Raw genomic sequence first — 17004 nt, forward strand, 5'->3', positions numbered from 1 at the left:
CTACACTGGGGGTCCAACCTTGGCAGGACCAAGGTCTTCCCCTTCCACTGGTGCACTTACTAGGATATTCATTGCTACCTATGAGGTCAGAGTCCAGGGTCAGTCCATGTATAGTCTTTGGGTAGTGGTTTAGTCCCTGGGAGCTCTGGTTGGTTGGCATTGCTTTTCTTATGGAGTCGCAAGCCCCTTCAGCTCTTTCAGTCCTTTCTCTAATACATGATATAGTTCAAGCCATTGAAGTAAATGATCACTTAACAAGATTGATAAACTAGTGACTCTGTTTTGAAATTGACCAAGAACCTTCTGATGATGTAATATTCTTAACAAAGAGAGTCTCAAAAAGAAGAAGCCAGGAAAAAGTAAAGTCTTAAGAAGAAGGGAACATTGCATTTCCATTTTACTTCAGCCAGAATGGCTATCATTAGGAAGCAAAATGAAACTCTCTGTACCCAAATTCCATCAAGGAGAGAGCTGGACTCTCAGAAGGGCAGACAATCCTGAGAGCTCAGAGGAGACAACTACTTCTGCCCACATTCCTGACCAAAGAGGAACCTGCCTAGTGCCCTCTGTGCCGTCTGGGCACAGGAACATAGCAGAAATTAGGGGCAGGACCCTTCCAGTTTCTTCCTGCGCCAAGAGCTGAAAGCCAGTCGCCAGGAGCATGTACACAACTGAGAGCAGAGGTAAGACAAACTTTTCTGCTCCAAGCAACCAGCCTGGTGGCCTCAGGACACACAAAGGCAGAAGTCATCTGGGATAGGACACTTCCAGTTTCTGGCTGTGCCCAGAGCTGAACCGGTCCCACAGCTCTCTGTACCCAAATACAGTGGGGGAGAGAGCTGGACTCTTACAAGTGTGGACAATCCTGAAAGCTCAGGGGAGACTGCCACTTCTGCTCATATTCCTGACCTAAGAGGAACCTGCCTAGTGCCCTCTGTGCCCTCTGGGCACAAGAATCTAGGAGCAGTCAGGGGCAGGACCGTTCCGGTTTCAACCTGAGCCCAGAGTTGAAAGCCAGTTGTCTGGAGCACTGACATAGCAGAGGTAAGACCAATTCTTCTGTTCCAAGCTACCTTCCTGGAGCATTCAGGACACACAAACCCAGGAGCAGCTCTCTGTTCTGAGATCTGCCTGAAGGAAAACAGGTATACAGGAGTGCTGACACACAGGCCTACAGGAAGGTCAAGCCACTGTCAGAGACAACAAGACAAGCTAACATCAGAGACAACATGATGGTGAGAGGCAAGCATAAAAACATGAACAACAGAAACCAATATTGCTTGGCACCATCAGAGCCCAGTTCTCCCACCAAAGCAAATACTGGATATCCCAACAAATCAGAAAAGCAAGATTTGGATTTAAAATCACATCTCATGATGATGATAGAGGACTTTAAGAAGGACATAAATAATTCCCTTAAAGAAATACAGGCAACGCAGGTAAACAAGTAGAAGCCCTTAAAGAAGAACACAAAAATCCCTTAAGGAATTACAGGAAAATAACCAAACAGGTGAAGGAATTGAATAAAATCATCCAGGATTTAAAAATGGAAATAGAAACAAAAAAGAAATCACAAAGGGAGACAACCCTGTAGATAGAAAATCAAGGGAAGAGATCAGGAGTCATAGATGCAAGCACCACCAACAGAATACAAGAGATAGAAGAGAGAATCTCAGGGGTAGAAGATACCATAGAAAACATTGACACAATGGTCAAAGAAAATGCAAAATGCAAGAAGCTCCTAACCCAAAACATCCAGGAAATCCAGGACACAATGAGAAGATCAATCCTAAGGATAATAGGTATGGAAAAGAGCAAAGACTCCCAACTTAAAGGGCCAGTACATATCTTCAACAAAATCATAGAAGAAAACTTTCCTAACCTAAAGAAAGAGATGCCCATAAATAAACAAGAAGCCTACAGAACTCCAAATAGATTGGACCAGAAAAGAAATTCTTCCTGTCACATAATAGTTAAAACACCAAATACACAAAACAAAGAAAGAATATTAAAAGCAGTAAGGAGAAAAGGTCAAGTAACATATAAAGGCAGACCTATCAGAATTACACCAGACTTCTCACCAGAGACTATGAAAGCCAGATTATTCTGGGCAGATGTCATACAGACGCTAAGAGAACACAAATGCCAGACCAAGTTACTATATCCAGCAAAACTCTAAATTAACATAGATGGAGAAACCAAGATATTCCATGACAAAACCAAATTTACACAATATCTTTTCACAAATCCAGTGCTACAAAGGATAATAGATGGAGAACTCCAACACATGGAAGGAAAGTACAACCGAGAAAAAGCAAGAAAGTAATCCCCTTGCAAAGAACCCAAAAGAAGAGAGCCACACAAACATAATTCTACTTCTAACAACAAGAATAACAGGAAGCAACAATCACTATTCCTTTATATCTCTTAATATCAATGGACTCAATTCCCCAATAAAAAGACATAGAATACTGAATACATAAAGAGGATCCAGCATTTTGCTGCATACGAGAAACACACTTCAATGACAAAGACAGACACTATCTCAGAGTAAAAGGCTGGAAAACAATTTTCCAAGCAAATGGTCTAAAGAAACAAGCTGGAGTAGCCATTCTAATATGGAATAAAATTGACTTTCAACCAAAAATTATCAAAAAAGGTAAGGAAGGAGACTTCATATTCATCAAAGGAAAAATTTACCAAGATGAACTCTCAATCCTAAATATCTATGCTCCAAATGCAAGGGCACCTACATTCATAAAAGAAACCTTACTAAAGCTCAAAGCACACATTGCACCTCACACAATAATAGTCAGAGATTTCAACACCCCACTCTCATCAATGGACTGATCATGGAAACAGAAATTAGACAGAAACATAGAGAAACTAACAGAAGTTATGAACCAAATGGACTTAACAGATATTTATAGAACATTTCATCCTAAAACAAAAAGATATGCCTTCTTCTCTGCACCTTATGGTACCTTTTCCAAAATTGACCATATAATCAGTCACAAAACAGGCCTCAACACATAAAAAAAGATGGAAATAATCCCACGCATCCTATCAGATCACCATGGACTAAGGCTGGTCTTCAACAACAATAATAATGACAGAAAGTTCATACAGACTCTAAGAGAACACAAATATAGGAGAACGAAAGTTCACATATATATGGAAGTTGAACAACATTCTACTCAATGATAACTTGGTCAAGGAAGAAATAAAGAAAAAATTAAAAACTTTTTAGAATTTAATGAAAATGAAAACACAACATACCCAGACTTATGGGGGCACAATGAAAACAGTGCTAAGAGCAAAACTCATAACTCGGAATGCCTCCAAAAGAAAAAAACCCAAAAAACAAAACAAAAACAACCCAAAATTGGAGAGAGCATACATTAGCAGCTTGATAGCACACCTAAAAGCTCTAGTACAAAAAGAAGCAAATACACCCAGGAGGAGTAGAAGGCAGGAAATAATCAAACTCAGGGCTGAAATCAACCAAGTTGAAACAAAAAGGACTATACAAAGAATCAACAAAATCAGGGACTGGTTCTTTGAGAAAATTAACAAGATAGATAAACCCTTAGCCAGACTAACCAGAGGGCACAGGGAGTGTGTCCAAATTAACAAAATCAGGAATGAAAAGAGAGACATACAACAGTATCTGAGAAAATTAAAAAGTCATCAGATCCTACTACAAAAGCCCATATTCAAAAAAACTGGAAAATCTGGATGAAATGGACAATTTTCTACACAGATACCAGGTACAAAAGTTAAATCAGGATTAGATACACCATATAAACAATCCCATAACTTCTAAAGAAATAGAAGCAGTTATTTAAAGTCTCCTACCAAAAAGAGCTCAGGACCAGATGGGTTCAGTGCAGAATTTTATTAGACCTTCATTGAAGACCCCATACCAATACTATCCAAACTATTTGACAAAATAGAAACAGAAGGAGTACTACCCAATTCCTTCTATGAAGGCACAATTACACTTATACCTAAACTACACAAAGACCCAACAACGAAAGAGAACTTCAGACCAATTTCCCTTATGTCTTGCAAACTGAATCCAAGAACATATCAAAACAATCATCCATCATGATCAAGTAGGCTTCATCCCAGGGATGCAGGGATGTTTCAATGTATGGAAATCCATCAACATAATCCACTATATAAACAAACTCAAAGGAAAAAAAAAGCCACATGATCATTTCATTAGATGCTGAGAAAGCATTTGACAAAATTCAACACCCCTTCATGATACAAGTCCTGGAAAGAATAGGAATTCAAGGCCCATACCTATACATAGTAAAAGCCATATACAGCAAATCAGTAGCCAACATTAAATTAAGTGGAGAGAAACTTGAAGCAATCCCACTAAAATCAGGGACTAGACAAGGCTGCCTACTCTCTCCTTATTTATTCAATATAGTACTCGAAGTTCTAGCCAGAGCAATCAGACAACATAAGGAGGTCAAAGGGATACATTGAAAAGGAAGAAGTCAAAATATCACTGTTTGCAGATGATATGATAGTATACTTAAGTGACCCCAAAAATTCACCAGAGAACTCCTAGAGCTGATAAACAACTTCAGCAAAGTGTCTGGATAGAAAATTAACTCAAACAAATCAGTGGGCTTCCTCTACTCAAAGGATAAACAGGCTGAGAAAGAAATTAGGGAAATGACACCCTTAATAATTGTCCCAAATAACATAAAGTATCTTGGTGTGACTCGAACTAAACAAGTGAAAGAGCTGTATGACAAGAACTTCATGTCTCTGAAGAAAGAAATTGAAGAAGACCTCAGAAGATGGAAGTACCTTCCATGCTCCTGGATTGGCAGGATTAATATAGTAAAGATGGCCATTTTACCAAAAGCAATCTACAGATTCAATGCAATCACCATTAACATTCCAATCCAATTCTTCATAGAGTTAGAACGAGCAACTTATAAATTCATTTGGAAAAACAAAAAAACCCAGGATAGTGAAAACTATCCTCAAAAACAAAAGAACACAATCTATATTGATTGCACCATTACTCGTAATTGGCACCTTAGAGGACAAGTCTAGGTATCTGTCAGTAGGTGAATAGATAAAGAAAGTGACATGTTTGTGCACAGTGTATGTTTTTCTAACCCTAAAAGGAATGATGTTGTCAATGCTAGGACAATGGGCACAACTGGAACTTATCACATTAAATTAAATAAGTCAGATTCAGGACTAATATTTTCTTTTAAATGTGAATCTTAATATATATATACACACACATATATAATAAAATAAAAGTAGGGAAAGAGGGCTAGTGGTGATATGGGAGAGTATCAATGTGCTAAAAGTACATGATATACTTGGATATGTAACATGAAACTTATCACTATGTACAATAAATACATGTCAATAGTTTAAAAGTATTATTTTGAAGAATACTACATTCAACCTTTAATACTGTGTTTTGGTTTATTTAAGTTTCTTTGATCATATGTAAGGTCCCTCTCTGAGAGAGAGAGAGAGAGAGAGAGAGAGAGAGAGAGAGAGAGAGAGAGAGAGAGAGATTGATTTTTCTTTAGAGTGATGTTTGTTACTTCTTTTGCTTGGCTTAATTTTATAGGAGAGTCCAGTCAAGTTTAATCCATGCCATTTTAACATTTTACTGCCATTCTCCCTCCTTTTGAGAAAACAGTTATCCCTCCTCCTCCACAATTTATAGGGCTCTTTTACAACTTCTTTCTAAAAAGAAAAGTAAGTCAGTTTGCAATTAATTCCCTTATAGATAGCTTATGAAATTAGTGCTGACTCTGTTCCTTCCTTTGCTGTGGTTTGTGAGGCCTTAAAGTGTAATTTAAGAGGTGAGATTATAGGCACTTCCTCATTCAGGAAGAAGCTAGAGGAGGAAGTCTCTTGGGAAATATAAAATCTTTAGAAGAATGGTCATTCTGTAGGCATTGCCCGGAGATGGAGGATCCTGTGTGAGTTTCGTCCTTCAGAATCGTCTGTGGTAGTTTGTTGGGTAATAAATTCAGATACGACCTCATGAATACAGGTCAATATAAGTCAGGAGGAATCTTCACAGAACAACACTTACTACTCCATACTTACTGTTACTGGGGGGGACCATTAACCAACATGGCACCTTCTCAGTGGGAGACCAAAGTTCAGTCTCACCAGAATGGAATCCATCAACAGTAAAAGAAAGACTCAGTGTTACTGGAAGGAACTGGGCTTTCAGACATGGTCTTACGACCATCTTACCCCAACTCTGTGACTCACGCCTTTTCACTGCATGTATTCTTTCCTTTTACATATCAGGTGTTTTTCTTGTCTTTTAATACAAGAGAGATAATACTGTTTTTTTTTTTACATGTATCTTTGGGTAAGTCCCAGTTTGGGTTTTACCCCCATTACTTGTAGAACCTGGGTTATCAACAGCAATAATTTAACGATCTCTTTCAACTCATACCATCCTTTAACAATTTTTGGAAATGTGAAGAAAATAAGGACAGTGAAGCAATAAAACAATATGTACAACTCAAAAAAGCATAGGCATTATTGGTAGAGAAAAATACCCTCTGGATTTTTTAATTGCTTTTTCACTTCAAAGCCAAATTAAGTTTTGAAAATTAGACTAACTTTACTGGTTTTGGTGATGATCTCTATGCTGTGAAACATAAGACAGAAACACATGATTTGATCCTGATAGTGTAAGGATAGGCTCTTTATGTCCTGGCATTAGGGTATCGGTGGGCTTCCCGGATAAGTGAGTTGAGCTAGTTAATCAATTCAGGTTTCAGCTCAGGCGTGGGTTTAGAGTTACAATGTACTGAGCACTCGGATAACTATTTAACCCACGTCCATCCATCACTCTTTAAAGATGGCAGTTACTTTCAGTTTCACTGAGGTAGCCTGAGGCTTAGTTGGACTTTCCAAGATCAATCATTAACAGGCAGTGTGGCCTAATTGTTTCTCTCCCCAAGACCTTTCCCTTTGACCACTTTGGCCTCTCAGCCTTGCCTTTCATCAGAAGAAGAAGAAGAGAAGTTGAAAGAGAACGAATCCAAATCGAACCTCATTGTCCTTTTATTCATTTTGGTCAAGATGTTCACTGGGCATCTGCAACTTCACCGCCAGTGTTCTGAAGCGGACCCATCAATCAATGAAGCTGACGAAAATGTACCAGGTGGACGTGTGGGAGAGACATCATGGGAAATAAAAACAAAATGTACCAGCAACAAATGCCACAGGGGAACAAAAATGCAAAACTAGGCTGGAGGATTGGAAGCTACAGAGCTCACAGGGGGGCTCCCATGAGATAATTACATACGAAAAGAGATAGGTTGGAGGAAGAGAGGAAGTAGAAAGAAACACATCAAAGAGTGGAAGGTAAATTTAAAGAGATGAGGGCATGAAAAGAGGCTGTGAGAGATAATACAATTTTTTTTTTTTTTTTGCTTGTACTTGGAGCAAGATAAGAACAGACTGGAACAGTTTGTCAGCGAAGTGCAGGATCAACTCTCTGTGTTGCCTGGAATTGGTACCTGTTGACTGTTTCTATTCTGGTGACAAAGAGTTAGAAGTATGTGTTCTACCTCTAATGTACTTTGAATTGCCACAGAGAATTATGCTCTTATGAGGCATCTTGTGCCCCTTACAATGCATAGTTGAAATCCAACTGCCAGAGCCTGACAAGTACAGAGGCAGATGCTCACAGACAACCATTGGACTGAGAATGGGGTCCCCAATGGAGGAGTTAGAGAAAGAACTGGAGGAGTTGAGTTGAAGGGGTTTGCAACCCCATGGGAGAAACAACAATATTAACCAACCAGACCCCCCCAGAGCTCCCAGGGACTAAACCACCAACCACAGAGTACACATGGAGGGACCCATGGCTCCAGCTGTATATGTAGCAGAGGATGGCCTTGTTGGGCATCAATGGGGGGAGAGGCCCTTGGTTCTGTGAAGGCTCGATGCCCTAGTGTAAGGGAATGCCAGGGCAGGGAGGTGGGAGGGAGTGGGTAGGTGAGTGAGGGAGCACCCTCATAGAAGCAAGGGGAGGTGGAGGGGATAAGGAATTTCTGGAGGTGAAACCAGGAAAGGGGATAACATTTGGAACATAAATAAAGAAAATATCTAGTAAAAGAAAAAGAAAAAAAAAAAGAAAGAAACTGGAAAAAAATCCAAATTCCCAGTGCCTGAGAATGCAGCCTTTTTGGAAAATAAGACTTTTAAAAAGGTTATCAAATTAAAAAGAAGCCACTAGTTGGGTCCTAATTCAACTTGGCTATTGTCTTTACAAGAAGGGGCTGGGACACACAGAGAAAGGACACAAGAAGTTGTACACAAAGGGGAAAGGCTCCGTAAAGACGTACAGTGAAGGCAGCCCCTTGCCTGCCAAAGGGCCAGCCACCAGATAAACCAACCCTGCATGCTAGCCAAATGGCCAACTATATCCTGTGCAGTTTCAGCCACCCAGCGTGTGGTATTTTGTTAAGGCGGTGCTAATGAAGTAGTAAACAGACTGTCATAAGACATGTACCTTTGCTTGCCTTTTTCTTATGGAAAATAAGTACACTCAGACTTCAATAATAATGCTAACCCTGCTTCCTCCTCCTCCTCCTCCTTCTTCTTCCTCTTCCCTCCTCCGCTCCTCCTCCTGCTCCTTTTCTCCCTCCTTCTTTCTCCAGCTCCTTTTCTTTTCCCTTTAATATGCAGATGTAACGCTGCACATAAAGATGTGGCTATATCCTTCTGTAGTATAGTAATTATAATGCTAGTCAAACATGTCAAATTTGGGGAAAGTATTGTTATTTTTAGTTTAGAAATATATCGCTTCTCGGCCTTTTGGCTAAGATCAAGTGTAGTTTAGAAATAACCTGTATTTTAAAAACTGTTATGCATTGCTCCACTGGAAAGCCAGTGACCCTAAAATTTGTATCTATCGCCCAGTGTTCTCTCTCCATAGAAATAAATACCTGGACAACACTAACGCTCAGTATCTCTACCTGGTTAACTCAAGAATATCCTGAAATAGACACCTAAAATGGAAGGCTCAGCGGCCTCCACCATCTTTGTTTTGGAATAGAATTTACTCTGGCATAAGTTGCTGCCTCTTACTTAGATCAAAATTTGAGGTCTTCTTATACAACTCTTCACCTTATCACTGTTTTTCCAAAAGCCATAAGACGAGATGACACAGAGATTGCAGTCTTCTCCAGTGCCTGGAAGCCATCAGAAGAGCAAGGCGTTGCCATGGAAATACACAGTTTCCTAAGCTGGGAGCTTTGGTTTTCCAAGTTCATGACACATCACTTGATGGTCTTCATCAATAGTAAAGAAGAAGCTAGGATAAGGGTCCAGTGTCACATTTTAGAGCTATGAAGGGTATTATAGCCCAGGTTACCTTGGCAAAGTGTTACAGACCGGCTGACTTACAGATGACAGGACTTTCTTACAATTCCGGGGGATGAAAGAGCGTGAGGTGATGTTGTAGTCCACTTTAAGAGCCGTTAACCCATCCTTTAGACCCAATCACTTCCCCATTTCTATTTCACCATGGTCTAAGATCTTAACATATGACTTGAGGAGAGAGGGTAAAAAACTCAGAGTTTGGAGCAAAGCCAACATTTATTTAATTCTTCTTATAACTCATTAAATTCAATCCTTATGCTTCTCTCCTAAGAAGATTGCAACTTATGATGGAGACTACCCTACGGTCGTTAACCATTAGATTAGAGGCTGTTAGAGTGTGAGCTAAGGATCCAGAATGGGGAGAACAGATAAAAACAGAGGCAGGCAGTTTTCCTCCAATGCTAAGGTTTGAATATTTAGAATTTCCCTAGTTATACTAGAGACTGTTTAAGTCATATTTTGGGCTCTATCACCACCATCCATCAATAGCTCTTGGTATTATAGGATTAAGAGGCCATTGGGAAAGACTGTGGGGATGAAAATAACTCCTGGGAAAACACAAAGAAAAGGGAGCTTTAAGGGAAGAGGAGACAGCAGAATTCAACTTTTCTATGTCAAAAGACTGGAAGGGATTGCTTTGTTACAACTTCCAGATATGAAATTTCCCCAAATGTAATTTACACGAAAGGATAAAACAGCATTGTGCCCCGAGAGCTAGAGGATAATTAGAGGGTAGTTAGAGGCCAAGAGAAAGAGGATAATTAATATACCTGCACACGTTAGTCACTCAAGGTCACAAATGCTACCTCTCTCCCACACTGTCACTGACAGATGACCTTGAAGAAACGAGCAGAAGGAGAAGACACAGGGAAGATTAAGAAAGACAGGAAAGCACTAGGTACAGTGGTGTTTACGTATCTGTAACTCCAGCACTTGGGTGGTAGAGGAAGGAGGACCAAGAGTTCAATGCCAACATTAGTTAACGGAGTGAGTTCAAGGCCAGCCTTACTGCATGAGATGCCATCTCAAAGCAACAGCAAGAAGAACCCCTGCCTGTAAATCTATAAAATGAAACCACACAGAGATATTGCAAAGGGAATCTGCTTCCCAGGGGAAAACGGCCTATAATCAGAAACTGTTTGAGAAAGACAAAAGACTCTCCATGTGTTCATTACATGCTGAGATGTCTCAATCAAGCAGTGCATGATAAGTATCTATATGTTCCAGGTCCATCCTTATTTTCCTTGGCTCATTATGTCACCGACCAGGCTCCATATGCTTCTCTTACCTTGGCTATTTTATTCATTCCCCCCCCCCTTTTAGATTGCTTGCTATCTTCCCTCAAATTTTTTATCTTTATAATTTACAAGTCTACCGTTTCTTTGGTAGTTTCAGATTCTCAATGTTTCTTTCTGCATGACATCCTAGGACCTTTAACACCGACCTTCCTGTTCACTCGCTCAGCTTCAGCTGCTGCATTTAGAAGAACCATGGTCTTGTCTGAAGTCCTGGACGGCCTGAAACCTACTGTGTAGGCTGAGCTGGTCCTGAACTCACTGGAATCCTCCTGCCTCTACTTCCTAAGAGCTGAGATTGCAGGTGCATGTGACCAGAGCCAGTTCAGCAGGAAATCCATATAAACCTGAACTTATACACACACTTGTCTCCTTACCTGTGCACATTAGCTTTTAGTTTTTTCCTCTTTGTTTAGAATGGCAGTAAATTCTTCTAAGAAACCTATCAATATCCATGAATGACCTAAATGCTGAGAGGCCACTAACTTCTGTGAGTCTCTCAGTTTGCCTACGTTGCTCCTCTCCTAGATCCTCCTTATTTGTGTATAGCACCATTACAACAATAACTTAGTTGGTTTATTGTAATTTCGTGTCAACACACCATGGTAAAAATAAAATGCAAAATGTACTGCCCTTAAATTACTTTTGGGCCTTAATACACTGGAACCTAATTTTGTATTTTCTTTAGAAGATTTTAATACCTCAAAACACCTGGTACATGCTAGCATATATCCCAGCAGGCCATTGAATGAGAAAAACAAATGAACCCCCGTCTCTCCCCAAAACTCAAAAGCACTAATATGCTTCTTGCTTTTGTCACTAGAAAGCAATCAATGACTGCTCACCCCGACTGTTGACTAGCAACCCCTTAGCACAGGGCTGTGCATTAAGTTCAGTACTAGGGTTACCCCATGAATTATCCCTTTTGCTTCTTTTAAGAATCACCTCATAAATTTGATTTTCTTCAGTTTTAAAAGAGACAATAGCATACTTATAATTTATTAAAGCAGTTATAATTAAAGTGAGGATTGTATATTCAATATTTAATGAAAGAAGACTAGATGTAAATATACTATCAACATAGTTTGGTAAAGTTTAATAAAAGATCATTGGATTTAGCTCGCCTGTATACATCCTTACGGTAGAAAGCAACTGTTCACTAACTACATTTTAAGTAAACTTTTGCTATTATGTAAACTGCAGACTAACAACTTTTTAAAAAAAATTGTGGCAGTTTGTCAGATTGCTGATAACACATATTCAAGTGACAGGCATGAAATTATCAGAAAGATTATATCAGTCTAGTTTCACTAAACCAGATAGGCTTTTTCAAAATACAATGTAATAAGATCTAGCATTACAACAGATTGCCTCTTCTCAAGGCTCTCCGTCACGAAGGAAATGATTCTGACCCGGGAACTTCTCAAGTCTAGCTTAAGTGCTCGCCTTATTAGGTTATCTAGCCCATTGGTCCCTTAATTCTCAGATAAGGAAATGTTTGCTGAGCCACAGGAAGAGCAAGCTGGTACTTAGGAAAACACTAACAGAGAGATCTAAGGCAGTGATTGTTCATCTGGCTTTATACTTAGCTGTTAGGCTTGAAAATGTTTCCTTTAATAAATACTATGTCGTTTTTTAGCAGCGACTCAATTTCCCGTGCATTTGGTTACGCAGGCATGACCTCCTGTTTAGAGTAGATTTAGTGAGTTTGTAACTTTAGTTTTTCCTTTTATGAATGTTGCCCGGATGGAAGCCATGAGGAGAGAGCAAACAAACCAACATTCTCTGAGTAACAGCAGATCTGGAGTCTGATAGAAAAAGAGGCGCTAAGACAAGCGGAGAATGCTTGGGTTAAAATAATTATAAACTGGATTGTACATTATTAAAACCCTGGTGGAAAAGAATGAAGTTATATTGTTATTTTTTCTGAAATCCTTATATTAACAATGCCCTATCTCCCCAAAAGACTGAAACAAACCCCCCACCCCTACTCACTTACCCTCCCAATCAACCGAATAAACAAACAATCCAAGAAACGTACCCTGGTTTGTCTCAGTCACTTGTATGCCTGTCAGTGTCCTACAGAGTTTTGTTTTGCCATATTTAACTTCACAACAAACCGAAATAGTATGTAGAATGATGATTATAGTTACACAGATGAGGCCTGAAAGAATTGAACCTATGTAGGTTTGGGATTTACCCCCACCCTCCATATTAAAGAAGTTAAATGCTAAGGCAAGCCCTAGGTTAAAGGCATCTAGGACTAGTGGGGCATGAATCCCCTCCCACCATCACCCAGCTGCATAGGCTTGCACACTGTCAGCGTCTTCCAGCACCTTAAGTGATGGCTACATCCGCCTCAGCGTTTTGAGAACAGGATGAGGTTGTGTGTCAGATGTATCCGAGGTGTAGTTAACTAGCAGAAAGTCCCATCATGCTTTCAGTGAGAACTAAGTTAGTTTTAAAAACAATGCTCAGCGCTATTACCTTGTCAAGGTTAATAGGTAGTAAAGGTTATTAAAGACGTTAAATAAGAATGTCTATTTAATCTTACAAACCTGCATTTAACTCCCTAACTCCTGCCTTACCAGCTGTCCTTATCAAGTTTCAAATACTCAGGGTCCTCAGAGCAGATGTTTTCCTCATATACAGGGGGGAAAAAAAGAAAGCATCTTCAATAAGCGGTGCTGGTCTCATTTGCAGTTGGTATGGACAAAAATAAAAATATTTGTCACGTTACACGAAGCTCAAGTCCAAGTGGATCAAGGACCTCAACATAAAGCCAGATACACTCAATCTAAGAGAAGAGAAAGTGGGAAAGAGCCTCGAACTCATTGGCAGGGAAGAAATTTCCTAAACAGAACAGCAATGGCTCAGGCCATTAAGAATTGAGATTAAGAATTAGTCTGAAAGTCTACAGCTGCTGTGCTCACTCCTCTGAAGTTGAGTGCCTATCTGGGAATTTGCATCTCAACTTTTTTCTCTTATTAACATTCTGTAGAGATCTTGGTTTCTCTCTCTCTCTCTCTCTCTCTCTCTCTCTCTCTCTCTCTCTCTCTCTCTCTCTCTCTCTGTGTGTGTGTGTGTAAAACCTTCCAGCGTATGAGGCTACCTTGCAAACCCTGACCCTTTGTCAGGACTCGGACATACCATGTTCCCTTTGTGCTGCATAGTCACCAACCACAGCTTCCATGTTTAAGAAAGATCCGATGCTGCCATTCCCAATTCATGAACCCACATGTCAGTGTCACAGGCCTGTTTTGATCTTTGAAGCACCTCTTTCAGAGTCAGTCTCTGACTCTTGCTTTTACGGGAAGGAGACCCGGTGCCTGCATCAGATATTATTAACCTGAAGAGAAACACAGATCATGGAGTGACAGATGTGCCTTGTGACATAAGCATGCTGTGGCTTCTGAGAGCCTTACACAGACACTCCGAAGACAGCCCCATTGCCGTGGCTGACAGGCATGGCACACACAGGAAGGCAGCTGGACAAAGGCTTGGGGTTGGATCTGTTTGGAATTAGGAGAGCAGAAATACAGTACGATGATTGCACTGTGATTAAATCACTGAAAACAATTTATCAGCTCAATAACTTGTCACACCGTATGTCACATAAATGAAACAGTAAAACAGGTTTGCTCTATAACGCACTCTGATGAAATGCAAACCAGATCTGCCCACTCCTTTTAAGAAACCTCTTGCTTTTATAACTGCTGTGGAGTAAGTCTCCTAGTTGTAGTAGTTATTCCTGATGAATTCACCTCTTTCCTTTAGGCCACTTTAGAGAAGTGCACTTGGATACTCTACCCTATAAAGCTACCACCGCTACAGTCAGAAGACTTGACTTGCTTCCCACCATTAGTAGACGCAATTCATCGAGTGCACACTATGCACTGACCTAAGTATTTTATGGGTGGTCATATTTATCGTCACAGGAACTATAGCCATAACTTGCATTTTGTTTTATTTTTTTAAAAATAGATTTAACATATAAATAAAAACTGGATATATATACACACACATATACACACACATACACACACATACACACATACATACATACATACATCCATATTGAGTATATATATATATACACTCAAATAGCTAGATCTTAACAACCTACCTTTTATGGATGGAAAAAATCCTACTTGAGGGGGAAAATGAGATAAAATGTACTTGGGACATATAAAATCCAAAGGAAAGATTAAGAATCTAATTTGGATTCAATTCACTTAAAAAGTTTCGTGCACACCTTTTGCCCAACACTCTGGGAAATTTGGAGTGTGTAGCAGGCTCAAGTTGGTAGACTAAATATATATAGAGTTTAGACTACACAAACATAATAATTGTTAAAACTGAAATTAAACTTCCAAGCTACTGTATCAAACCAATAAAATGCAGCATGAAAGTCCTATCGGAAAAACTTGTAAGTGTGATATTGAGTAGTGAAAAGATCTATAGGTAAAAAGGACCTATAGATAAGCCTGCGCCTTAATGAGGCCAATGGAAGAAGGATTTTTCAACTTAACACTGATAGCATCCATTCTGATACTTACAGAATGAGAAGTAAATAGAAAGTCATCCATTCTTCAATCATTTAGTGGTAAACACATGTGTACTACAGTTCGGCTGGTTACCAGGCTGCTGTCCAGGCGCTGCATGGGCAAATCATGGAATCTTCCATTTTGACCCCGTTATCCATTGCGACACAGTACTACTGCTATGTCATCAGTATCTTCCCCTACCAGTTTCATCCCTAGTCTTTATCTGAGCTACCCTGGACCTCTTAGTGGGGCTCTATTAATAGAGTTCAGTTATGATTTTCCCTTGCTCAGGCCCAATGCTCTTTTTATCCAAGGATCCACTTGACCATCTGTTGACGCATTTCCATCAGAACTTCTGGACACCAGCGTTATCAGTCACTTTATTGAACCTGCAGACTTGATGGAATCTGTGTTCAGATCTGGGTAACACAATGGTTCACTTCATGCTCCAGTACGTCCTTGGAAAACATTGTTGTTAGAGAGGACTGAAGGAAACCTCTGAATGGATACACTTCCATTCCTTCCAACATAGTCATCCTTTCTGTCATAGCTTTTTGTATACACACACACACACACACACACACACACACACACACACACACACACCCCATAAACTTCGAATGGTCATCTGTAAATTTACTTTTCACTTTCCACCAGGTACCAAATCCTAAAGATGAGTTCAAATTTAGTTTATTTCTCTATTTCCTGTCCTACAAAAGTAGTATTTTTCTGTATGGTAAGTGGGCAAAATATTTGTCGAATGAGATAATGAATGGGCTATATTATTTTTAATTCCTAGAAATTAAGTTGATTAGTGTAACCACATGATTAACAGGTTTACTTTAAAGAATTAATCACTGACAATACTAGAACGGAGACTCAGAAAGTGATAGGAGCTAGTTACAATCTCATAATTGTTCCCAAACACGCTCTATGCGCCTACTATGTGTGTACAGGAATAAGTGAGATGCCTGTTCTCAAGGAGGTCATGATCTTTAGAGGGCAATTGGCACATGCACAGATATTTATTTGTTACTGTAATGAGGGAAATACAGACGAGTTCAGCACCAGGATAGCAGAGAGTACAATTAAGTAGGACTCTGTAATTCTACACACACAGCTCAGTGCACTGTACCAGTTAAATAATCACCATCTCTCAGGGGCTGTAATCTCTGTGAGGTCGGTAGCTCTTCTGTGCTTACCACAGCTTTACAAATAACTAGCAGAAATCTGGCCATATATACTAAACAGTTTTCCTAGTTAACAGTTGATTGAATGGATGGATGGATGAGTGGATGAATGAATGAATGAATGAATGAATGATACTGCTATAACTAAATCTACCAATACGTCTAGGAAGTATTTTACAATAGGGAGAATGGACCCTGATGCCAGACAGATACTATTTTAATACTATTTTATTTTATTTGTCTCTACTGCTCATTGAGCAAACTAACTTTCTATCCCTGGACTTTACATCTGAGAAACAGAAGTGACCTTATTACTTAACTCATATTTGTACTGTGAGGATCAAGATAGAAAAAAAAATGGAGAGTTTGTGCATTATATAATGTGTAGAGGGTGCTACCTAGGTACCATTTTATTACCCATATTCTTTATTTCATCTTTTATTACTTATTATGTAAGCAGAAGGGGGAAGGAGCAGTGTTTCATCTTCGTGTGAGTCTGCTGTTTTAGCTTTGTAGACTCGGGAGTAAAAAGCTCTAAGTTGGCCACTGAAATGA

At 39.6% G+C, this 17004-nt stretch overlaps 1 pseudogene; it reads left to right on the plus strand.

The window, feature by feature from the left end:
* Positions 1 to 8834: 8834 nt before the first annotated feature.
* On the plus strand, positions 8835 to 8935 carry LOC116895104 (annotated as a pseudogene).
* Positions 8936 to 17004: the final 8069 nt, after the last annotated feature.

Source organism: Rattus rattus, chromosome 2 (genome assembly GCF_011064425.1).
Source record: "Rattus rattus isolate New Zealand chromosome 2, Rrattus_CSIRO_v1, whole genome shotgun sequence".
Lineage (NCBI taxonomy): Eukaryota > Metazoa > Chordata > Mammalia > Rodentia > Muridae > Rattus > Rattus rattus.